Genomic DNA, 26,293 nt, shown 5'->3' with positions numbered 1-26,293 from the left:
CTCAAATTCCCAAAGGTTTTTCTAGTCTGTCTAAAATATTTATGCCTGCAACAATTCAGACCTGTTTATGTCTCTTTTTTTGCCTGCTGGGTAAAAAGTAGTTTGGCTTTTACAATGTGTCTGTATACAGGATTTTAGTAGCTTGGATTGCTTTTATATGTTTATAATGAAAGTAACAGCCCCTTAAAAATTGGATTATTGATCATGGGAAGACAGTAGATATTTTTAATCTTAGAAGCAAGACTACAAATAAATCAAATTATATGAAGTATTTTATTTAAAGGCATTTGATTTTGTTAAAACCACTACATCTGGTGTTTGCATAAATGGAATAATTCTGTTTCCTCATATGAGGGTTCAGAGGAAACCATGGTAGGAGATAGTCCTCACTGAGTAAAGTGCACTGATGTCAATAAGTCAAAATTAGACTTCCCAAATTGCAAAAAAAACCCGCTGAAAGATTCAAAAGTAAGGATTTGGACGGCTGTAAAATTCCCATTTCAGCTGATAAATTATCTGCAGGAGTTGTGATCTTTTTGCACAGATGCATATGATGCCCTGGAAAATGCACTGAAAATGTAGGGCTACCATCATGTGTGCCTGTACGTACACATACGTACGATGTGTAGCTGAGCATGTGTGTAAGTGTGTGTGTATATATATTTCTAAACCTGAATACCTGCGTACACATTGCACTGTCATGAAGCACCAAAGGCTGCTTTTGGCCCTGCAGTCTGTGCCATTTCTGAGTATGCCCTGTCCCACCAGTGCCTGTAGCAGTCTCTCCGACTGTCCTGCTTAGAATGTGACTCTTCCCACCCTAGCAATGATGAACTGCAGCAGAAAACACCCTCCCTGTCCTTGTTATGACCAGGTGTCTGAATTTGGGGGTTTGTTTGCATGTTCCAGATGTTTGCTCTGCCAGATTTGACCACAGGAATGTGAGGCCAGCGGGCTGAGCCTCGTGAAGCAGAGAAGAACAGCATTTAGCCTGAAGTTTGCACCTTCCATCATTTCCAGGAGTAAGGCAGAAAAATGGTTTCTCCCTGGGAGCAGTCAACCAAAGAGGAACTATGCATTCAAGGAGGTGGGACTGCATGAATGCCAATGGTCTTTGTCATTAATCAGCTCTCTTCAAGCTGGCTGAGGAGCTGACAGGATCTGTCGATTAAATCTCATCTCTTCAAAAGACAGGAACAAAATCACCATTGTAACATTTTGGCAAAGCAAAACGTTTTTGTTTGCTGGCAAGAGTTTAACTCACGTGCAGCCATGCTGCCCTCTTAGGATGTCAAAGAAAGAGGCTTTGCAAGTCAAATGCTGCCTCCCTCACCAGCCCATCTTACCCCAGTGATGAAGTGCTCCAGCACCAGAAGTCACCTTCTGTGCTCAACTGGAATCGTGCTCTCTGTCTGTGCTGTTAAGTGGCTCTGAAGATGTTACAGGCACAGAGCTGTGCTGCTGTATTTCAAGTGATCATAAAAAATCACTGGATAAGTTGAAAAAATGGGGCTTTTCACTGTAGGAAGTTTGGACTGTATAAGCAACTCCATCATTGTGCTAAGGCAGCAGATGCAGTCAGTGTTTGGAGAAATGGTTCATGACCCAATGATGCTTTCCAAGAGATGCAACCAGGAAACAAAGATGCTGGGGGCTCCTTGTGTGGGAGTAACACTGGTGGGACAGGAAAGGGAAGCAGAAGGATCAGACAGTGGGAGAGAGTGAACAGAAAGGTGCAATGCAAGCAGAAAACCCCGTTGCCATGCTTCAGGCTTACTCTTGCGTTCAAAGCTGGGGAACAAAAAGCAATAGCTGCAGAAAAAGCAGCTGAAGACCAGCAGAGAATGCCAGGAGGGTGCTGCAGCCACTGTCTCTGCAGCCAAAGAGAGGAGCAAAGTCACAATCTGATGGGGTTGGGCTGCAGGAGTCAGATTCAAGATCTGCATCACCCTGAGAGTTGGGTCCAATGGGTCTCCATATCCAGAGAAGACCCTCAGGCCCTCTCCCCACATGGGGAGTCAGTACCAGCTGGGATAGGGTATTGCTGCAGGCTGGGATGGACGCTCACCACGCAAGAACCACATCAAAGCTGATCCTTATCCAGGCAAATGTGGATGGGCTGTTACTAGAGTGTTTCAGTCCCTGAGCAATTAGCCCTGGGAATATGTGGGCACTGGTGCCCTGAGTGTGAGCTGTGACCTGTGCAGGGTGCAGGGCCAGGATGCTCCCCCTAGACCCTGAGGAAGGGCAGCTGTGAGTCTTGGCAAAAGCCAAGCTGGTCTTGCACAAATTTTCTGGTTTAGGCTGGCCAAGCTGAGCATGTCCCTTACCTTGGCTTCATCACAACTTTCACAGAGGTCCCAGGTGTGCGTCAGAGCTGGCTCCTGGCTGCCCCTGTACAGGGCCCTTGCTGGGGCAGGAAGAGCATGCAGACATGGAGCATATTACTGTCAGGGCTTGGCCATCATGCTCCCACATGGGTGACTCACTGAGGAGCTCCTTGGGCAGTGCATGGACACAGCCTCTGTTCCCTGCTGACCCATTCAATGCAGAGGGCTGTGCTGGACAGCCACGCTGGGGCCATGGCTGCTCCCTGGAAGGAGGAGAGATCAGAGGAGGTACCAAAGGGAGGGGAGAGTGTGGATTAGGAGAAGGGAGCAGGTGATAAACCAGCTCCTCGAGGCAGGGGCTGAGGTTGATATACTGCTGTGGTGAGCTGCAGTGCCTGACAGGACTTTTCCCATGCCAAGGGTAGGTCAGCTTTCCTTTGACTCAAGAGGGTGTTGGGAGATGCGTTTGCTAGACCCAGTAACCAGTCGCTGCTGCACTGGGTCTTTTCATGGACAGTCATGGTATCTTCTGCTGCCCTGTGATCTGCAATTTCTATTTTATTATTTACATGAACTCAGGCTCTTGCTGTCTTCGGGGAATTCCACCTAAGTAAACGCTGGGCAACTTTCGTTCAAATCATAAGCACCAACACCTTTGACAGAGTTTTTCTGCTACTGGGGTCGCTGTATTACTTTGTATAGGTCCTTTTTAAAGAAGTTAATAAACCTGGCAGTGCAAGTCCATTGACTCTCAGCAGAACACTTCTCTCATTTGTGAGGTCCCTTTCATTACCAGTTTGTAAATTAGCACTATTAGTTAGCATCCAGCCAGCTTTTCTCTCTAGTATTACCACACAATGTGCTTTCTTTTGTAGTACCTACAGCTTGTGAGATAACTCAGTGTGCCTCCCAATGGGGGAGAAGGTATCTGTAATCTGTGTTTCGTTTCTTGAGTCTCTTGAAAGGACTAGAAATCCCAAACGCAGTAACTTGTGGGTTTTCTGTCTTAGAGAATTAGGATGTCTTTGCATTACTGAGCAGGCAAACACTGAGCAGTGCTTGATCAATAAGAGGCATTGCCAGAGGTCTGGTATAGTCTACCACAGCTGCTGGTAAGTGTTGCTATAGGCTATGGAACTAGGAATATAAAATGTCAAATGACAGTAATAATTCATGCATCCTGGGACATATAAAACCAACAGCATGTCAATAGCTGTGGCATGCTCTGCAGAAAATATGCAGGATTTAGACGTTGCAGGAGTCTGTTTTATTTTAAACCACACTTTCCTTGGTGAAATACAGACTTTCCCTGTTTGTTAAAAGCATTTATTTTCGGTTTCATGTTGCTACTTCTCTATTAACATTCTAAGAGCCACACAGCTCAAAAGGTGCCCTGAGATTCAAAAAGCAAAATATATGTATTTACTGAAGAAAAACACATAAAATATTTATAAAACAGAGGGTGCAATACTATTTGAGATTCATGGGCCATTTCAGCATTCATAAAAGCAAATATGGTTCTCATGTTGGCTTCACCTGGAAGCAGACTTTACTAGAGGGGTTACCCAGGAGGGACCTGCCTTAAAATGAAACTTATTACATTCATTAATTTTACATGGAAAATCATTACATTTTACATGGAAAGTAGAATGTCTTGTGAAATAAGTAAGAACTTCTCCAATATTCATCTTCTTTAAAAATACTTCAGGATAATTAATATAGCTTGTCTCTTATGAAAAGATACAGAAGAGGGTGAATTACTGCACCTGGGAGGGTACAGCAGGCATAAGAAGAAAGATTGTGTGTATCTGACACTTGTTCTCCCCTGTGCCACTGCTGCTTGGGAACTTAAAACTGACGGGTGCTGTTTTACTGGCTAACGCTCCCACAAAAATTCTTCAGATGAAACTTTAATGAGAAAAGGGAAAAAATATGTTCAAGCAGCCCCATCCTTATGCTTTCAGCTGTTTGCTCCTGTGCACCTCGGCTGTGGGTTGTCAGGCCTCAATTTCTCTAAATCTGCCTGAAAGTAGAGGGCAAGACACAAAAGTTGCATGTCACTCATGATTATATGAATATAGGCCTTAATGTACAGGTAATACTTCCAAAAGATTGTAAAATATTAACTGAAAAAAGAGAGAAGGAAAAGCATCACAAAGAAGCCCACTATGCATTATTTGAATCTCCCCCTGTGAGAGGCTGAGGATTCAAACACATACGAGCCGTCTGCTCTTCCATGTGACAGCAATCCCTCTGCATCAGAGTTGCACAGTCCTGGCTCTCAGTTGTCTACTTGAGAATGTTTTCTTAAGTTATATATTCAAAAAAAGTCTTAAATATAATTTCACTTATTTGAAGACCATAAAGTGATTTTGGTGCAGTGGACTGCACCTGTGTAGACAGGCACTAATAGATATTTTGGCACATCTTGCTGGAGCTAACAGGAGACAGAGATGATGATTTAAATAAATAAAAAGCAAAATTAATCCTGCTAACTGTCTGAGACCTAAGAAAAGGGATGTCTTTGTTCTGACGAGAACATCTTGGCTCGTTCTGCTCCTTTGGCTTGGTTTGGGGAGGATGTATTTTACAGTTCTCCCATGATACTTGGCAAATATAAAGCTGTCACATTGGATCCTGCTTCTCTTTGTATTAAAAGAATGTCTATGGTGTTTATGTTATGGGAAAAAAGCACTATTTCTACTTATTGTATTTTCATTGTCTCTTTTCTTATGACTGTACTGTTTGCCAGCAGCCGAGGGGCCACTTTGATGCTTGCTTTGATGCCATGGTTTATTGTGTTGCACAGTCGAACCTATGGTGTTCCTTTCAAATCAGAGCTGGCATACTGGGTGAAAAAAAACCAAACCAAAAATAAAGCTTTTCTCTAATTATGGTTATCTCATAAAGTCTACATTTGTTACAGTTGCTGGGGTGGTGGAAATCGGTGTTTGTAAATACCTATATATTCTGATTTGTTTTCAGTCTCAGAGGTGTTTTTGTCTGTCTGCATTCCTCACCCCTGGCCACTCGTGCAAGCAGCCTGCCTGCCTGCATGCTGAGCTGCACTGCCTCGGGAAGATAGCAGCCTGTTACCCAGGTTATCTGCATGGTACAACCTCACCTTGTTCCCTCTTCGCAATCTGAGGGATTAGCATCCAAAGAAAACCAAATTAGTCTTGTATCAATTCACCCAGGAAAGTGAGTTGCCAAACCAGTCAGAACACTCCTGCTGGCAGAACTGAGTGCAGAAGGAGCCTGGCAGGGTGTGTTCTGTGTGTGCTGCATGCTGCCCAGCTCTGCCACACTGCTCTCAGAGGTACACAGGTCTGCTGTGGGGAACCACACTCTCCTGTGCCCACAGGAAGCCTCACTTGCTGGCTCCGTGCTCCATGTGGCAGTGCCAGTTAGGATGTCTCTAATACCCACTTGGATGTATCTGTTACTTTTCTCCATAGGTCTTGTGGCCATCTGTGAACTGATGAGGAACCATTCTGTTTCCATTTTGCCGATGGAAAAGGAGAGGCTTTGAGAGGCTGAGTGATTTGTCCGGGATTACGCAGCAAATCAATGGGAGAAAAGGGGATCAGGCCATTCCACAGAGGAGTGCCTTTAACTGTCCCATGGGCTTCCTAGGGAAAGGCATGCAGGTCCCCAAAGAGGCTGCTTCCTGGAGTGTTCCTCCATTATTTCTGTCAGATTATTGCTGTGAACAGTGGAGAAATGCAAAATGTATTATTCATCTCTCCTACTCCTAAAATCAATACCTATCAAAATACAAATACAATTTAAATCAAAGGGCACTTATTGAGTGCAGATCCTACTAATTAGGTATGATTTCCCAACAATTTCTTAAATTATTTATCCAAGGGATGGGTAGAAGGCACTTTATATGTCCCAGAGTGAATATTATAAACCTCTTGTCATGATACAGAAAATGTGAAATGTAGTGCAATGCAGTGTGATTTGTAACCTTGATGAACTAATGTAATATCAATAGACATCAATCTGTGCAAAGAAAAAAAATCTGTCTCATCATAACATCTAACAAGATATGTCAAAATTCAATAACCGTGTGAAATGGACACATATCAGTGAATGTTACAGATTTTGCTGCTAGGAATCAATTAAAAATGTAATACCCTCTTGCAATGGAAATTACTACACCATCACCAAAAAGGAGGTTTACATCATGCATGGACATTTGTCATAAGAGCAGCTCCCTTCAGGCTGGCTGTTGGCTCTGTAAGCAATTCCACGGGAATATATGGGCTTTTTTTTTCTTATGCTGGTATTGCTTAGTCTAGCCCCATAATCAACATGCAAACAATATTTATGCCATATCCAGTTAAATATATTTTTAAAACCTGTACAGAAAGTAGCCAATGGTTTTGAAGACTTTTGTGTGCAAATTAGGAAGCAGCTCTCCTGTAAAATGAAAGATTTACAATTGTCAGTCAATAATGTAGATCAATGTTCTTCAATTTTTAATCATAAGGATTTTTCTCATGCAGCTTCTTTGGATCTTAATTTTCAAACTTTATACTCCCATCCATACAGCAGATCTTAAGATTCCATCACACCAACCATGTATCAACTGAAAATTCTCGGTCCCATCATATAGATGCGATACCCTCTCACCAAATCCTTTCAAACCAGTGATTTAAAGGAACAGTATGAAATGGTAGATATGTTTTCTCTTCAAGTTTTGAAGCTGATTGATAAAATATTCACTTTTAGGCATTTTACTTTGCCCTTGTGAGCTGATAATAATTTAAGGGCAAGTGTAACTTTGAGGCCAAAACTAAATATTTGAACAGGGAGGGAGTTCCTATGGCTTCAAAGACAGTGGTATGTGAGGGGCTGAAGTAAAACTATCAGAGAAATCCAGAGCTTAAACTTTTAGCTTAGTGCTTTCTTCTGTAGCCTTAATGGTGATCATCTCCCAGGAAAGCCATCAGGAGCCTGAGCAAAAAGCTGTAGTGGTCCAAAGTGCCTGTGTGGCTCAGCTGCTGCAGGCAGCCTGCGATCGCACGGCAGCGTCGGCAGTACTTCAGAGCGATTGTGCAACCGGGGATGCAAGGCAGAGCCGTAATTCTGAATTTCATGACATTTTAAAGCATAAGTCAGAATGTTAATGGTATTTCAACCTTCCTTATTAGTTGCACAATAAGTGTCTTTCAGCCAGTCTTCTGCAAATTCCTGCCTGGTGGTCTGCAAAAGATACGGTTTGAAAGTCAGAGCATTGGAGGTGAATGCTGGGTGTGTGGAAATGGATCAGTGTGCTTGAATTGATGGCAGAAATAAGGGATTCTGAAAAAAGCACTGCATTAAGATAACATGGGATAAAAAGTATAAAAAGTATAGAAAAGCATGCCATGAGTAAATCGGATAGATAGGATAAATTTACCTTCAATTATTCAGCTCTCCTGCTTTTATTTTTGTTTTAATTAACAAAAGTTTGTCCGGCAGGTATGAAAACAAGGTTGAATCCCAGAGTGTTTGAATTAGACTCCTAGCTGTATCAAGTGAAAATAGGCAATACTACATTTAATGTTTTGCCTTTTGTCATTCCATTTAAATGTGAATGAGCTATCTGGAAGGAATATCAAACATTGTAGTGGTATATTCTTTTTATCTTCATTCTTTTCTTCTATCTAATTCCTTTCATCCATGCTTAAAAAGTGTGTGATTGTATATGTGATCATGATTAGTGACTGCAAAGGTTACCTAAATTAAGACCATCGACTAATTTTATTTTAAATGGAGGGTAGGAGCACATCTGTTTCAAACAGGTTTGTGATATGCCTTTTGTGAGTTCAAATCACAAATGACCACTTAAGTGAGCTCCTACACACACAACTGCTTATTTGCAGCAGTACTACCAAATGCATCTATAAAATGTCACTAGCCTTTCGGTGTTCTGAAATAGGTTTGTTCTCTCCATTCCCCTGGAAAATTCAGCCCTCTGTTATTGTGTAAAGGATACTGAAGGAAAGCATGTGTTCTTCCTCACAGAGGATGTGTTATCTACTGTATAACTGTACTCAACAGATATTTTGTATTTTGCTTGGGTCTCCCTCTGAGAGAGGCGTAACATTTTTTTGGAGTTGTAACTAACACTGTTTTCTAGCCATGAATTCTTATATAAGATTATGAATATAATTGAGGTAATAAAAGCAAAGCAAACAGTCTAGATTATATCTCTGGATTGTATTCATAGGTTAGAAGTGTGTGGTTTTGCTGTATATCACATCGATTTTGGAAGGGTCTAGTTTGGAAATGGTCACATGTGGAAGACACCAGCTGAGGGGCTGTACCTCACACATGAGCCTACATCAAATAGCTCACGTAGCCTTTTTCCACTGATGTCCTTTCCAAAGATAAAGGTGTGTACAGCCTGCAGGTATCTGCAGTGGGCAAAATGAAAGTAAACAAATAGAAATATGTTCATTTGACAAATTTCTACTGTAAATGATTTTGCCTTAAACTGTGGAAGGATCTAAGAAAAGCTTTGCAGAGCAACTTCTCCATCATGGAGCTGGGGTGGCAGAGGATTGCAGCAGTGCTGCCTGGCCTCTGCTGAGGTACAATCTGTACTGCACCTGTCCTGTGAAACAGGAAAATGCTATTATATTTAATTTTCAAAGAGAGATCTAAGACATGGACAGAAACCACAGGACTTGTCTGCATGCCTAAGGGAACTCTGCAAAAGCTGAGGGGTTGAAGAAAACTGTGTAGAGGCCATGGGTAATAACATCAACCATTAGACCATCCTCACAAAATCTGTGTTGCCAAGTCTGTTGCCACTGAAATCTGAAATCAAACATTAGCAGCCAAGAACATCATGATAATTAGTTGTCTCAGGAGGACACAATTTCCAAGATCTAATGAAAGACGGAATCCAGCTCCCATACGTCCCATTTTATAGCCCAAGAAAACATGCACACATTTTTCAAAGAAACAGTGACAAATGCCCAAGTACTTGTCTCTCAGCTGAATAAAACTAATCACCAGGCCCAGGGATAGAAAAATGGCTGCTCATCAGCACCCAGCCTGAAAGGCCAGCCCAGGATCTGTCGCTGACGAACCGTTTTCACTCAGAATGTTGAAGGCAGCTTCAGAAGGTGACAGCTGAGCACCAGAGCACCTCTGTTCTGCCCACAGAACAGCATTACTCCTACCTTGCATGCAGCTACCCTGTCACAGTGCTGGTTTATTTAAAAAAAAATAATTAGAAACAAAAAAAGTTAGCACGCCACATTCTTGACAAAATACCGGGGAGAAGACAGAGGTATCAGTGTAGTCACAGGTGTGTGCCAGGGCTGCCTTGCTGTTCTGTAGGCTTGTCCTCACTTGAACTTGACATTCCTGTAGATGGGACGTTTGTGCCAGAATGATAGTGGTGCACAGCCCCAGGGAAACAGTGAGGGCTGGAGAGCCTCAGCATTCCCAGGAGAGGCAGGCCTGTGTGTCTGTGGAAGCAGAGCCCCATTGTGAATGGGAATGTCCTGTCTCTGTGTGGCTAAATGGCATACGGAATTGTTCAGCTGGCTTAAAGACATAATGTTTCTTTTTAACATTCATTGTTTGAAGGATCCTTACATGCATGAGAACATCTGGTACTATGTAAAGACTGCATGCTGTTGTGGCTGTACTCACAGCCTGCCATGTTCAGGGGGATGCAGGTGTCATCTCCATGCACGGGAAGCTCCTGCTTCCACTCCTGCTTTGCTGGTGTGGGGTGTTTCACGCAATTCCCAGGTTTGTTTGGATAGAGTTGAACCATCAGCTTGTTGTAGCAGACCCGATCCTGCAGCATGAACATCTTTTGCTTGCCACAGCACCAGCCCCAGCCTGACTCCCATGCTCAGAGGTTGGTAGGGAACGCCTTGGTGCCCCCTGAGCAGACTGGAAGGCTCAGTGCAAACAGGGGAGGAACACAGTTACAGACCAGGACTGTGACAGACCTTGGTGTCTAATCCAGGACTTCTGAGCGACCCCTTATCCACCCAAACATCATTAGAATTTGCTAAGTGATCAGTCCTTGGAAACATACAAAATTTTCACTTTCCTCGTCCACCTTTTACAAACGATTCATGTGAAACTGCTAATCTAAAAAAGAAATACCTTGACACCCTGTTTAGTAAAAATGGGCACGAGGAAAGCAAGTACAAATGGCACAGCAAAGTTTCACCCTAAATATTGAAGAAAATATATTTTATTCTGTCTATCCTGAGGAGATTAAAGAGCAAAAAAAAAAAAGGAAGGTCAAGGTAAGTAATTGTAGAACACCATCTCTTGTGTATTTCCTCAAGATCGCTCCACTTGTACAGAATAATGGCATTTCTGAACTTCAATACCTTCCACCACAGAAAGGCACAGCATTTTGACAGGACTCAGTAAATCATTTAAAATCATAAGGGCCATTATGCAGACTGTGTGATAAAGTTAGAGACAGGGTATTTTTCTGCAACTGGTCTTCAATTTCGCTCTAGATTTTAGGTGACATAAAGCTCAAAAGGAGCTCCTAGTGCTACTCTCCCACAGATGAGATCAACACTTATGAGTCCATGTTTTGATGACACAGCTCAGAAAATTGAAGGGATTATTATTATGGAAGGACCAAGGTGATAAGTACTGTGTTATATATGAATAACTGTCAGTCAGACAAGCCAAGAAAGGTCATAATCCATTATATTAATGTCATAAATGTTATCATAAACCAACATCAGGATGGTAAACTGGGATTCTTACACTTTAAAAAGTGCTGCTGTTCTTAAATGATACTGTGTCCTGGAAAGAGAAGTTTATATTAATTTGTCTCTCAAAATAAAAGACTTTAAAGATTTTTGGCAAAACAGAAGTAGTATTCCAAATATTTGTTTGGGTTTTTAAAAATTTTATTTTAAAGAAACTTGCTGAATTGTCACAACAGAATCCAAGATACCATGAACAAATGAGAGGAGAAACACAATAATTTCTGACTGTTTACTGTCCCCCCTTGTTTTATTTGAACTGTAACTTTCACACACACTTTCAGACACACTCTGGGAGCCACTCCAACTGAAGATAAGAGAAGCAGGAAGGCAGAGGTGGAAGTTCCTGGCTTGGCTGCTGACCACCCCAAGTCAGGACTGCACCCTTCTGCAATTCACTCCCTTGACATTAATATTTTCCCCAGTATCGAATATGAATCAGGGTGATACTCAGGAATGTATGATAGTGGAAAAAGACAGTGAAAATCATATTTTATGTCTTTTGTGTTGCTGAGCATTTTCACGCCCACAAGAGCAAGCAGCTCAATGGATGTTACCAGTGCATGGCTCCTCTGAATTCACCCCGGGCTCCCAGAGGAGGCTCACCAGGGATTGAAATGAGACTTTCTTTTTGGCAGCACCACAGAGTGCTCCATCCATTGCTGACCAGTTAGGAGCCAGGAGTAAATTACTATCGTCTCATGTAAATCCATTCTCAACACAGGCTCCCAAGTGAGAGTAAGGGAGGTGAACTCTGAGCCCATGCAAAACCAAAGCCTTGTGTCCACACTCACTAACATTACAAATTCTACAAAAAAATGGTATAACCCTGAAATGTGGGTGCATCAGAGGTGAAACAACTATTCAGTTAGCACTGGACCACTTTGTTTACAGCTTTGGGGGGAATGGTATGATAAACTCCAGAAATGCAAGAGGAATTTAAGGTGAGTTTTCACATCCCACACAGAGGCCAAAAAAGAAAAGCAGGGTAAGTACTTCTGGAAAGTGGCCTGCTGTATTTACTGACCACATCAGATCAGAGCTATGGTTTTATATCAGAACTTAAAATTCAACATCTCCAGCAGACTCATGCTGATGTATGGTTGTGATAACACTGATGTGGGCAGGAGACAGCCGCCTGTGAGTCACTGCACCACTTCCTGCAGGAGCTGGCTGTCTACAGTAGGCACCCATTGCACTGCTGATTGAGTGTGGCTTGCAAAAATCACCCATCTAATCTAGCTTGTACAACTACAAATAAGCCATGTTTGTACCATGCAGGTAAATGTTCAGGGTGAAACCAGTGTGGGCTAACTTGAATTGTATAAATAACTGCAAATCATTACTTCAAATGAGAGCATAATGTCTGGAACCACAGGCAGGAAAATACATTTACAGACGATCAAATTATCTTGGGATAATAGAGTAATGCTTTTCACTGCTGTACTTTGTGTTCTTATAGCTGAGCAAAGAATACTACAGCTGGAAAAGGCTCAGCATTTCAAAGAGAAGAGATTTTATAAGTAGAGCACTTCCATGGGAGAGACTGCCTTTTCTGTGTTGTTTTAGGGGAACATTAAAAAACCCCCAGCAAACCAAAAAAGTTATTTTTTATGACTTGGAAATACACAGAATAACATCTGATGATAAACAAAACCTTTAGACAATTTGTCTATTTTATAATATAACCTGAAAAGTGCTTCCTTGTTCATATGAGGTTACTTACCTCTATGATTGCAACAAAATGCTTTTGATCAAACGTGTTTTTGGAACTGGCACAACCAAATCAAGGAGCTGAGCTGCTATAGCAGTTTGCATGCACAAGTGCTGTTTAAGTGTAGAATTTTTTGAGCACATTTTTAGAGAAAACAGAGTGCCCTTTGAAATTTTGGAACTAAAGCTATATAAATGCCATAATGCTGTTTATGATATCTGTAGAAGTATATGACACTCAAAGTGCTTTTAGGATGCTCCAAGGTATATCAAAGAGCATTAACTTCAGCACAGCTGGGAATGTCCCCAGATTCACTTATGAATGCATGTTTCTTATATCCTGTATATTAACTATAGCTACATACAGGGCAACACTTAATATAGCCTTGCTCATTGAGAATAATCCACAGAGTAAGCCTATTAGGTAAGGTTTAGCATCTACATTTTTCTGCTCACATCTGCTTGCCTGACATATATAATCTGCCAGGATGTCACAGTTTACATCCTATTTTCATTGGATGGTAATGAAACTTGATCAGTGTCTTCATCTCCTTCTCTGTCTCTCCAAGAAATATTTCTGCTTGTCAGCTCCCCCTTACCAGGAGTCTCTGGTGTGATCCCTAGCCAGGTCCTTTATTAAAGGGTAGTGCATGCAGGGCTTGAAGGCAACCATACAATTTATCATTGTGCAAAATGGAAGTGCTACTTCCAAGACAGTAAGGAAATAAAAAGTGATATAGCAATTCCCTAATCTGAATTTTCTGTACTTCCTTTTCTCTCAGGTCTGGCATACCACTATTTTAGCAGCAGTAAGTCAGTAGTTGCTTTCTGAAGACTTATGTTTCTGCTGAAGTCTTATGAAACTGAACTGTAGGCACCTCAGTAATTTTAGAACAGCTTAGTTTGAGAGGTAAATTAAAATTAGGGAAAATTAGACCATTTCTAATGAGATGGTTATTACACTGAATAATGATGATTATTGCTTCTGCTTAATAAAACTGTCAGCCAATGCAAAATATATATTAAGTGAAATTACATTACATTATATTTCTATCAACTCAGAAATTCAGTGTGTTGCTTTCCCAAAAACCATGGAAATAATGAAATGCTAGACAGGGCTTCCTTTTCCAAATAGGATCAAACATGGAGCTTTCAGAAACAGCCCTTTAAAGCCCTGATTTAAAGCCCATTAAATCTAATGTCGTGAAGATTTCTGCTGACTTCTGTGCCATGTAGATCAGGACTTCACTAAAATGAGCAGTGTTCCCCCCAGTTGTCTCTACTAAATACCTAGACAACACAACACAGTAAATGCACGTTCATAGCCCCCTTGCCTCACTGAGCTCAATGCTTGCTGGCACACCTGCTTTTCTGTTCTGATTTACCTGGCAAATTAGGAGATGGACTCCATGGGGTGAGACACACTGTTATTTCCAAGGTTTGAAAACAAAGAGGAATATTACCTATTATCTATCTATTATCTATCTAAAAATTAAATCCTGCTGTAGAAACCTCGATGCAGAAGCCCCAGACACTTAGAGGTGAGGCAGCTCTCCAGAAGCCTGTCCAGAGACATGACCGACCGGGAAATTCCAGTGCTCAGCATTTTTTTGTTTAAAAGCAGGCATAATATCAAACCCTGCCTCCAGCAAGAACTGCTGTGCTGAGGGATGAGAGCTGTCCCTCTGGGGGGTGGCTCTCTCCTCTGTGCTGGGAGTCTATATGGCAGGAAGCTGCCAAATGGGCCAAGAAGAAGGGAGGTGGGAAGTGAAGAGTGCATTCCTACTATCACACCTTCTCCGTGTAGGGTTCAATATAAAAGGATATGTTTTTGTGGAATAACTTTATATAAACTAAACCACATTTTTCTTACAGAAAGGTGTTTATCACAGCTGCAGTAGCAGTAAATTTTATAGATTCTGAGAGAGATTAAATAAGCAACAAAAACTGCATGACTCAATACACACCTATGCCAACTGATCCAGTGAACCAGGGCAGAGAGGTGAGCAGGTCTTTCTGTGGTGCATGTTAAAACCTGGAGAAACACAGATTTTCTCATATAATTTTATTTTTTGAGAGCATTATTGCTCACACAAAGAGCAATGTATTATCTTAAATGATGATGATAACATGGTTAGTATGTCTCAGCACATGTGGTTCTCAGGTTTTCATCATGCTTTGAAACATTTACTAATCAACAAGATTTCTCCTTTTATGAAGCCCATTTTGTAGAGTTCCATAAAACAGGTTCAACAGTCACAATTTCATTAGCATTATATTGTTGCCATGGTAATGTGGTACCAATTCAATTGATGGGCTTTTCATCCTGGGCTTATAGAATTGCTCTTCCTGTCAAAAATACATCTATACGGAGACAACAAACAGACCTTACCACTGGAGTATGAGCACAAAATATCACATGCTAATTTGGCTAGGAATGTATCATGTTATTGGCAGCAGACCCAGAAATCATCAGAGACATGGTAGAAGTTACTAAACACCATACATGGCAAAGTCAGAAATTAGGAAAGTTACTTGCATTGTTTGCTGCAGTATGTGAATGTGTTATTGCAAAAGCACTTGGCTCTACTGTGATCATTCTCTGAAATGCTGTTGGGAGGGCACAGCACAACTGGGAATATTGGAGGAAACAAAAGCAGCAACACACTAAAGAATAAAATGTGAGCTGAAGTTGTGTTTTGTCCTTTTCCCATTCTGCAGCATGTTCTGGGCTAATTGCTGCCAAATGCAACACCTAGTTTCTCTGGTCTGTAGAATTGGGATAATGACCCCTCTGCCCCTGTGCAGAGAACCTGGTGTATACCAAATAGTGAGTGATAGCTGCTACTGCTAAACACTGTCATTAAGTAAAGTAGCAATGCTTTTAACAGCTCCAGGAAAATGCACTGCACAGATCTACAATTTGAGAAATGTCACTGGGAGGAACTGGACTCACCCAGGGATACACAGAAGAGGTGACAGACTGAGCAGGTAACAGTATATATAAACTCATAGAGGAAGGATATTCACATCATTAAAAAATCATGACAGTTTGTAGTTTTTTAAAAATAAATATTGTAGGCTACGGGAGAAGTATCTGCAGGAATCTGAGCAAGGAAAGCAAAATCAATATAAGGCAACAGCGAGGTGGCTTGTTTATAATATGTTCAAACATTTTCTTGTGTATTTGCACTGTTTTTTGATGATTGTTTCCTATTTAGATAGGAAAAATCTTTTACCATCCTGACACATAATGTTCGGTCTATCATTTCTTAGCTTAACCATGTTGTGTCCTTTGCAGCAGCAAGGGTAAATTACAGACAGGATAGTATTCAGCATAATCAAAGATGTGTTCCACTTTACATAAGTTTTATCTGATTTACAAAAGCAGTATCTTCTCCAGCTGAGTGAGGAAAGAGAGACCTTTACTTGCAGATAAAAAAAGTTAGAGAAGAGGCTTCTCCATTAGGAACCTATTGTTCACACACAAAAAGATAACTGTTGTTACCACTATTATCTATTTATTTACTTTTACCATGATATAGCCACAGGACCTACTTGTGCTAAGCACCGCAAAAACACAGAGAGTGCTGCAGTCTCTCCTTCAGACAATTTATAAGCCATAAGAGAGGCCAGAGAGGAAAGAAAAATAGAGAGAGGGAGAGGCAGCTTACATAACCAACTCTCTAGGTCAGAGAAGTAGTCAGTGGCAGAAGCATCACAGGTCTCCAGTCCCTGTACCCTCGATTTCGATGCCTGTCCTGGTGGGGGAAGGATATGTTTGGAGATACCCTCCACCAGATACTGAGGATTCACGCTCTAACTCGCACACAGAGCCAAGCTTTATCCCCTAATTCCAATGGCTGCATCTGTGTTGTTGAGCAGGGGCAGCCCGAGGCGAAACTTGAAGTTGGCTGTGAAGCCCACCCCTATTACCTATTAAAGCACCTTCAGGCTGGCTCCAGGGCAACCCTGTTAATCCTCTCAGGGACAAAGGCTCAGGAATACCCTATGTTTTTTTGAGCATGTTCAAGGGCACCAGGGTCAGGGTACCTGCCAGAGAAATATTAATGGGTTTCAACTCCACAGCTGAAGCAATAGGGATCAGGCTTTCTTCCTTTGCAGTAGGGACTTCCCAACCCAAGCCTGAACAGATGGAGGGAGGGGGGAAAAGAGAGGAGATTTTGGTCACAAGAGCAAGAAGTCAGTTTACACCAGAATTTGAAAGCTTTGATCAGGAAGCAATATGATGTCTTAGATTAGGAGAGCATTGACTTGGAGTTTTTCTTGCTTTCTCCTTCTCTCCCTGTCTCTCAAAATCCATATAAAGTAAACCCGTCAGACTCTGGGTGAAGAGGCATTCATCTTCTGGTCGGTAAATACTTCCATTCACTGTGTGGTGCCTGCTGACTTTACTGCTGTTGCAGCCTTTTAAAATGCTTCCAGGAAATCTCATTAGATTTTAACTTTCATTTTCTTTTATTAAGGAACCTGAAGAGAGTTTATAATAATCCCAATTTAACTTTTTAATAAAAACTGCAAATAATAGGCTAGCATAGATTTGATCTCATATACATATCTGATAAAAATTCTGATCTGTAGTAAAATTCGTTAGCCAGGAATCTGTTGTCATCATATTAATGAATATAAAAGCTGGCAGCTTCAAAATGGCAATATTACAGTAAGCCTACTTTTTTTTTTATAATGGTTTTGCGTTGTGCATTCAGTATTGATGAAGATTAAGATTTAGCATGCAGAAATAATATCCATTATGATGGGATTGTCCACAGTGAATTGAGTAGGACATTTGCTTAATTAAAAGTATTTCTCTTAGATGATTTAAGAAGTGTGTCCTACTACTGAACTGATGATGTATATTAGTTTCTTATAATCAGTTCACCACTGATGACTCCTTATACTAAATAGAAGAAGAAAAAGGTAAGAGAAGAGTCAGAGGAAAATAATGGATGCCACTGTCTGAGAATTTAAAAGAACTTTAGAAATAATGATTAATTAACACTGTGCCTTGAGCAGAAAATATACATGATCACACCCCTAATGCAGAGACTGAATAGAGCCCTAAATGGCTTCACTTCAAGCAGAAAGTTTGGAGATGAAAACATGAACACATACCCGGATTCCCGCTCCTACCCTCTGTACCTGTGCCTCAGAGGCCACTGGCATTTGGAGGGCAGAGCTTGGGGATAAGAGGTGGCACAGAGCCCATGGTGGTGAAGCCCTGTGACATGGTGTGGGGTGTCCTGCAGAGCTCGGCACGGCATTTCCCCAGCTTGGAGCAGGAGGCCGGGAGCTTGAACTGCTGTGGCTGGGAAATTGGAGCAGAGTGGAGAGCAAAGCCAGAACACCAGGGAGGGCAGGAACTGGTGTGATCTGCTCCTCAGGGTGCTTTTAAATGTGTTTGTAAAGACATACTGGGTGGTTTAATATCTCATACAAATATACTTTCAAGGGAGAACCCCAAAGGGTGGAATGTTTCAACCTCTCTCAATTTTACAGCCCTACAGCCTAAGTTTCCTGGACTAGTCCACCTTCCTTCCTCGCCAAATGACTCATGGAAAGCTGTAGATCTTCAGTCTGTGGAGACAATCTAACATCAGCAACTTTCTGGGGGTGCTGCTACAAGGTAGGGCCACATCTAACTCCTTCAAACCATCCCATCAACTGAGGTGTGCTACTGACATGAAAAGCTCGTGACTCCCACTGCTGAGACCTACTTGTCTGCTTCCTGGAAACCCTGCAAGGCTGCCCCTGAGACAACTGGACCTTCCATCAGCCAGACACACAAATCACTCACTAAATAGTTTTGGCTGAGGTTGTTGGACAAAATCTTCATAGATAGAGCCAAGAGGACAGGCAAGAAATATTTATCTTCTTCATGCCACAAGTTGTTTTTTCATTATTTCTTTTCTCTTTTTTACACTCAAGGCATTTTTTTCTTTCTACATAGGCTAATAGGACGAAATGCTGTGGTTTACTCCAGTCATTTAATTTACGTAATTTGTCTTGATTCTAGTTATGAGCATTCAAGTAGCAAGTGACATTTGTTGATATATGTTACACTTCCGAAACACTATAAAAAATATCTGACCTATTCTCTGTTAATGCCTAGATGACATTTTAGGAACGGGAACCACCCTGGGAAGGGCTGGGCATGTGCAGGAGGGGAGCTGTCAGTGACGTGCGTGGCCATGAATCTGGTTTTGATCTGTCCATGTAATTTTCCAGGTGAGCCTTGGACTCTGCCTACTGTCTGTGCTTCCAGATGACAGCCCCACGATGGCAGATGGAGGGACATCCACTCCTCCCATGCACTGCACTGCGTGTTTGCTGCTCTCAGAGCTGCCATACACCACGGGACCTCCAGCTGCCGGATGCCTGACCCAGCTCGACTGCTGCTGGAGACGTGTTGGGGCTGGCTCGTCCCTGCTTGCTGCTGCCTGCCTGCCTTATTCTTCTGAGTTATGCCCCAGCCCACTTCTGTCCTGTTGTGCTAGTGCCTCCAGGCTGTATTGAGTTTTCAATTACCACAATATACAGTGCAGATGCTATGTAAAACAGCCAGCGTGGCTGAGCACGCTGAACTCAGTAGAAACACAGTTAAATAAAAGTACTGCTATAATACCAGGAGGCTGATTGGAACCACAAGATACCAGTGTCATATCCTGTGGCTTTTATGTTGGTAGATGTAGATTTCAGCCATTGGAGTCTAGCTATCCAACAGACACCCAGATCCATTTCCTTTAGTTGTTATCTTCAGTTGTGAGTAACTGATACACATTTGCCAATAAATGCAGAACCTGGTAAACTGCAGAAGAAAAAAAAAATAACATCTGAGATACCTACAAATATATCCAGGCATGTACTATGGGGTAGCATCTAACAGTGTGCAACTTAAAGAAACTCTCTGGTACACACAATATGTTTAAAGTGGTACATCAAGAGATCTCTGACTCCAGAGAACCAATGTGTGTTTACATTGTCAACTCCAAATTCAGGCAAGGAAATAAACAGCAAGTGTAGGTCTCCACTTCTGTATTTGTACAAGCAGTAACAAGCTCCCAGACGATAACGATATCATGATATCTATGTGGGGATAAAATACTATGACAAAAGAGGAAGAAATAAGCAATAAATGCAATAATGTCAAATTTTTCTGTTATTAACTTCTAGAAAAGCTTAACGGCTAGAATTTTAAAATGTTTTATGTAGAAAAATATAAAGAGAACAACACATTAAGTGTGTTTTTCCCAAAGAAAAATGAAATTGGCATACAGAGAAAATGATTATATTTAGTACTCTCAGGGCAAATTCTAGTTAAGGACTGTGAAATAATTTGAAAATATTAATGATTTAGCCTCATAGCTAGCTTTCAGGTAGATAATAATGCTAATTATTACTATAAATAAATACTATTATTATCATTCTTGCTCAGAAGAATATTGATGCATAGAGAATTATGTATTTGTCCAAAGTCTGTTTTACTACTGTAACCATCCTTCTCAAGAACTGTTATATATTAAGATCATCCTTTTCCAAGTACTCTTTGATATACTATTCAGTTTATCAGCTCTAAAAACCAACCAACCAAGCTGCCTTGTGAAACAGTGCCAGTGAACGTCTCCATTTGCATGTGAATTCTCAAGCAGCAACAATCCTGCTTCAAAAAAAAAAAAAAAAGAAGAGAAAAGGAATCACGAAAATCAGTACAAAATCTGTCAAGGCCCCATCTGTGACTGGGTATCAGAATATCATTAAGAAGCTCTAAGGAACAAAGTTCATTCCAAGTCTAACACATAGTGCTTTTTGGTCGATGAAATTAATTCAAGCAGGGAGAAATGAGAGCGCATACAATGAAAACCTCTGTTCCTCCACTGAGGATCGAAGGGAAGAAGCATCACTGCTGTGTGTGTGGTCTTGGTTTTGGTGCACATAGCCATGCATAAGCACTAAAATAATCAGTGTGCTTGTGTCTCCTTTTGATAGCCAGGTATGCCTGCTGCTCCTCTGAGGAGTGCCAGGGAATGAGTGACCTCTGGTCCTGACAAGGTGAGGACTTTGATTACGTACAATTGTTGCAAAAAGCAAGATTTACAGCCAGCTACCTGAAGCAGTATGGAGACAAAATGATAGACTCCACCCTGGCCTTGGAAAATCCCTCTACAAACATGTTTATTTCCTTCTGAATGGGAATATATAAAGGCTGGGGACACTTATTTGTAGGCTATTTATATATCTCCTCATCAGGATCTGAATCTTGCATATTAATGAAACAGGAAACAGGGAAACCAAACATTAACACCATTCTAATGCAGCATACTATTTTTCTTTCCCTTTTTTTAACTGTTAGAGTATGCAAATGTTCAGTTAACTGGTCCTCATGTTTTCTCTTTATTGAATTGCTTTCACTATGGCAAATAAATATTCATAAAGAAATGTGGACAATAAATCATTTCAAATAGTTCAAAGCCATTTTCTTTCTAGACTGCATATATTTTCAGCTGTAACTCGCCTTTAATATTTCATTCAAAAGACAGACTTGTAGAAGGACAATAGAGATAATGTGTCAAGTAGTAATTAAAACAGGGGGTAATGATTAAAACCATTTTAATCTACATTGTGCTCTGCCAGATTCATAATCTTCTGTGTTTGTTAGGATGACTTTCTACTTGCTTTATACAGAAACTCAAAATAAACTTCTGTTTGAAGACACTGCAGAAAACAAAAGATTTCAACCTTGAGCTTGTGGGGTCCAGAGCCCTTCCCAGCTCTGGAGTTTAGGTGTATCTTCTGTACCATCCTAGCAAGATAAACTCAAGCAGGCACTGTCGTTCCTGCTAATATTGTGACTTCTCCGGGAAGCAGATCCAGATGCAGAGCAGAAGACAAGGAAGGGCCACCCCAGCATGTACAGGTAAATGTAACCTGTCTCACCATTTAGATTTAAGCTAAGAGCTTCAAAAGAAATGAAAGTTAAAGATCTGGCTAACTTATACATTTAGGGATCTTAGTTCAAATCCAAGTAATAATTATGTTCCTTGTCTCATTGTATGTTTTGGCTGTTAATACACATATTTGGCCCAAATTCATTATCTTTCCTGATATGTTGCTGACTTTAGGCTCTGATTCAACAGAGCACTTACATACAGACTTAAATAAATTGATTTAGGAAAGCACTGGTCTTTGTGTTTAATCTTGGGCAGACATTCAACTTTCAAATCAATGGGACCTATGAACAGCCCTGACCTTTGGGTCTAAATATTTGCCAAATCAGTGCACTGATAGAAATATTGGAAAAGATAATATCCATGTCTAATCAGAATTTTAGTCTCTACTTTCATGGGGAAATACCCATAGATAACACATCATTCTGCTCAAGAAATCCATTTTATAGAATTTATCAGAAAGCCTTAAGTCACATTTGCTGTTTATTCCAAAAATACGAGATGAACAGTGTCATTTGTTGACAGTGTGTCTGTAATATTATTTAAATTAAAAAAACCAAAACAAACAAACAAACAAAACCAAAAAAAAACCCCACAAACAAACCAGGAAAATGCTGGCACAAAAGGGCATTCATAATTATTTACCGATACCTTCTCAATTGCCCAGCACGTGGCAATCCTTTCGAGAGCAGGAAGATGGAAGGTGAGGCAGAGAGGTTCTGGTATCCCATGGACTTGAAGACAACTGCACAAGAATATCATGGGAAACTCCTTCCTAAAACCAGCATTTATAAGGCCATTTAGATACACAGCGAATTTTGAGTGATCACATCTTTTTATTACACAATGAAGGCAGCTAGGGTAAAAACATAGATGTTTGTGGTGTAGAGGTTAAACAAGTGCACCTATAGCCAAATCTACAGGATTAGAAGAAGCAATTGGTAAAATAATAGATGTTATGATTCTATGAAATAAAATAGTCTTCTTACTGTTCTTAAAAACATTTCACACTTAAGTTTTCTTTATTATGTTATTAAGAAGGCAAAGAGAGGCTCTCAAATATTGTTTTTAGAGTAGAAACACAGACATAAAAGAGGAAGCAGATTACAGCAGATCCCATCATATCATGTAATTTGAAGAGTGATGAGTATGAAGATCATAAGAAGATGCAGGAGGAATCAATGGGTGCTACATCTCTGTACAGCCATAGAGCAATGCTGTGATCCACATTGTCCCACTGGGTTCTGTGGGCAGAGTTTGGGAATAATGCACAAAAAGCAGCTGTTCAGCATTCACCTGGCTCACACAATCACATGGATCTATCCAAATGCCACCTACATTCACTTTGGAGGTGGTGAGTCAGGAATATGGAGCTGCTGTATTGTACATTCACTGCATGCAAGCTCTGGAGCAAGGCCCCTTCGAGCAAAAAGCAGACTGTAAGGGGAAAGCACAATGCTCTTATCCTCCTGTATGACTCTCGTATTACAAAAAAAAACCCCCAAAAAACAAAAGCTGAATCTCCCTTTTCCATCTACTGTGCCCCAGGGTAGGGGGAGATTACAGCAAAAATAAAACAGTCACTTCCTCTGTTAGGTATTTCCATATTTAGTCATGAATTGGAGCTAAATTTGCTAATTTAGATCACCTGCTCTCAATGAAATCAATTAGTGCCTAGCAGGTGCAAAAAGCTTATAAAGCTCAAGGTGAGCAGGAACAGGTCCTTGTTGGATGAAAGGCTTTTTCCAGTGTGAGGAGAGGATCTTTTTAATCAGTTCTTTAGTTTCTGCTGAAGTCTTACTGCTTTAGAGAACTTTATTCTTGAGGTATGTTTTGCAATTGATTTAAAGAGTTTGTGATTTCAATTTTTTTCATCTTTCCTGATACCTTTGGTTAGAGTGTAGTAATGGTTTTTCTAGGGTGCATCTAACATAGAGGTCAGAGAAACAAATGTTCCCCCCGCTCACTTCACTAGTATTTACACTGTTACATCTTTTGAGGAACTAGGAAAAAAGTCACCAGCTCTGCTACCAAGCATTATCCATTCATGCCTATTCCTGTTGTCACAGTTTTTTTCCTTTATAACTGATAAAGATTATGATTTGTATATGAAAGTCCCTTTGATGAATCTGCCTTTTGGCTTTATTTCCTTGGTTTTGCCTACCAATATTGGGTCAAATTCTGAAATATAATTGATTTCTATTGAGTTTGTCAGAGACAGGCAGACTTCTGAAATGCTGGATGCTTAGCTTCACATCCTAAGCAATTTAGCTTTTTTCATTACCCTTTTTACTAAAGAAAAGACTAGTTTACTCTTTCTCAAATGTGTAATAAAAAAAACACGTCAAGGCATGCTAATCATAAGGAAGAAAGTCCTACAGATGCTCAAATTTATATGCTTTTAGCAACAGTTTAGCACATATTATCGTAGTTCCCTATAGAGCAAAAGAAGTTCATTGCATGTTATACTACATGAATTCAGGCCCTGATGCTGCAGTCAAGCTAATGGGAGGTGAAATGTAACATGGATTAGAGTAACTTGATAGGGAAGAAATACTTCTAATGGTCACCCACAGAAGTGGGGAAAGAAAAAACATTTCCCACTACTAACATATTTTTTTTTTCCATGTTTACCTGGAAATTGGAAAAATACCTGAAATAAGTGGGGTGTAAAGAACCCATGTGTATCTTGCATTGTGTTTGAATAATTTCATTATGTCCAAAGCATTTTTATCAGAATGGTGCTTGGTTATGAGTTATGACTTTCTTTCGTTCTTTCTTTTTTTTTTTTTAATTTCCCAGTCCTTTGGCTTTTCTCCAAGCAGGAGAATAATTCTAACTTACAGCAGATGTAGTCCATCCCTTAAGACTCAGGATCAATCAGACAGACGGTGATTGTTCTCTTTAACATCCTAAGATTTACTTTGGTGTAAAAGTCAGCTTTGTGTCCTGCAGGTCCATTATTTACTAAAATAAATACTGCAAAAAGCAGCCATAGTCTGCTTGAAAATTAACAAAAACCAGATTGACTTTCTATTCAAAGATAAACTGTTCATCACAAAGGAATAAGAAAACAAAAGGCTCCTGATGCTATGACAGAGTTAAAAGCAAAAGTTCTACATGGAACATGGGCAAGTGAGAAAAGAGGATGAAGAACAGGTGGTAGAATGGAGAGAAGGGGAGGGGATAACAAAACAGGGGAAAAGTGTATTAAGGGCAAAAGCTTAGACCAAAGAGTCACATACAGCCCCAGGGGTATGTCTGCAGCACTTCAAAAAAGTTATGAATAAAAGACCCCCAAACACTACTGTGATGTGTATATTGATAACAGAAGTGTTATCTGTATTTTAGAAACTTCAGATGCTCATTTACTCAAGTAGGAATTGAGGTGTTATGTACTAAAGCTTGGCCCAAACAGGCTCATATTTTGAGTACTTTTCTTTACTCTTTATATTTGGTATGGTAGAATAGCAACCATTAGCTTAGCTGGCAGCCTCTAGGCTGCTGTGGAGTAGAAAAACAGCCCTGACAGAGTTGAGGATCTGGACCTAGATGTTCCCTTAAAATGGGACATGAAAGGTCTAGTTTACCTTTTAAGTTGGCAATAGTTAATTGAGAAATACTTTAATCAATGCTTCATGTGATTTAAACCTGATGCAACCAAGTAGCCTGCCTCTGAGAAACTTTCCAACAGAGGTTTGCAATCTTCCTAGGACTCAATGGTTTCGATGAATAACATTTCTAGCAGGCTAATTTTCTTGCTAATTATCATCAAACACCTAGACAGACTTTCTGCTATAGTAGATATGCTTTGAAAAAAACTAAAGTCCCTTCAATCATGGGCAAAAGGAAATTACAAATTCAGTGATATAAAGATTTTTAAATCTTAGTGTTTCATTACAATATCTTGGTGCTAAGATAGAACATCTTATAGCTGATAGATAAAAAACCCCCCATAATTGATTTTGAAATTAAAAGTCACAATCCATGGAAAAGAGTCCTATTTTTTTTATTAAAAAATAAATTAGGTTATTGCAATTCTAAATGGCAAACTGTTTTCCTCCAACCAAATGTGTTCTGACCAAAGGGATTCTATGCATTTTTGGCTTTGTTGAGTGCTTTACTTCAACTTTAAAAGGAAAAATAAACCCTACAATACAGCTTACCAAAATTCATGGATCTATACCCCGTATACTTTGGGCATGTAAGTCCCAAGTGTATTCTTCCTATTCCAAAATACTTTGAGGTTACACTTAGTCATAAATGTTTCTAGCTGACTTCTCTTCATTTCATTCTGTGCAACTAGTATGAGATGGAGGAACAGACTTAAAAGGAGAAAAATTCTTACTGGAAGAAACAAAGGCAGGTATGTCTCTCTCTGCCATAGTCTGCATCCTTTCAAATTCATTCTGCTGATGCCAAGGCTGGTCCCTCACAAGATCACAGCTACATCTGTAGTGAGTAGTATTTGCTTGGTGTCACAGTACTCAGGCAGTGCGAAATCAGATCCAAGGAAAATTGTGTTACC

The 26,293-nt window shown here is 40.5% G+C and overlaps 1 long non-coding RNA gene across 12 annotated transcripts in view; it reads left to right on the top strand.

Annotated features, from left to right (window-relative positions):
• LOC104695365 overlaps positions 1-21,292 on the top strand; it is a 45,474-nt gene extending 24,182 nt beyond the window's left edge. For 6 of the 12 annotated variants that reach the window (XR_005602473.1, XR_005602472.1, XR_005602474.1 and 3 more), the window contains 2 exons: positions 910-18,446; positions 19,049-21,292. This is a non-coding gene — a long non-coding RNA (uncharacterized LOC104695365). The remainder of the gene's footprint in view (positions 1-909; positions 18,447-19,048) is intronic. The other 6 variants (XR_005602475.1, XR_005602477.1, XR_005602476.1 and 3 more) reach the window with 4 other exon arrangements.
• Positions 21,293-26,293: the final 5,001 nt, after the last annotated feature.

This window comes from Corvus cornix, chromosome 8 (assembly GCF_000738735.6).
Source record: "Corvus cornix cornix isolate S_Up_H32 chromosome 8, ASM73873v5, whole genome shotgun sequence".
Lineage (NCBI taxonomy): Eukaryota > Metazoa > Chordata > Aves > Passeriformes > Corvidae > Corvus > Corvus cornix.
This window is presented reverse-complemented; position numbering and strand designations above follow the sequence as displayed.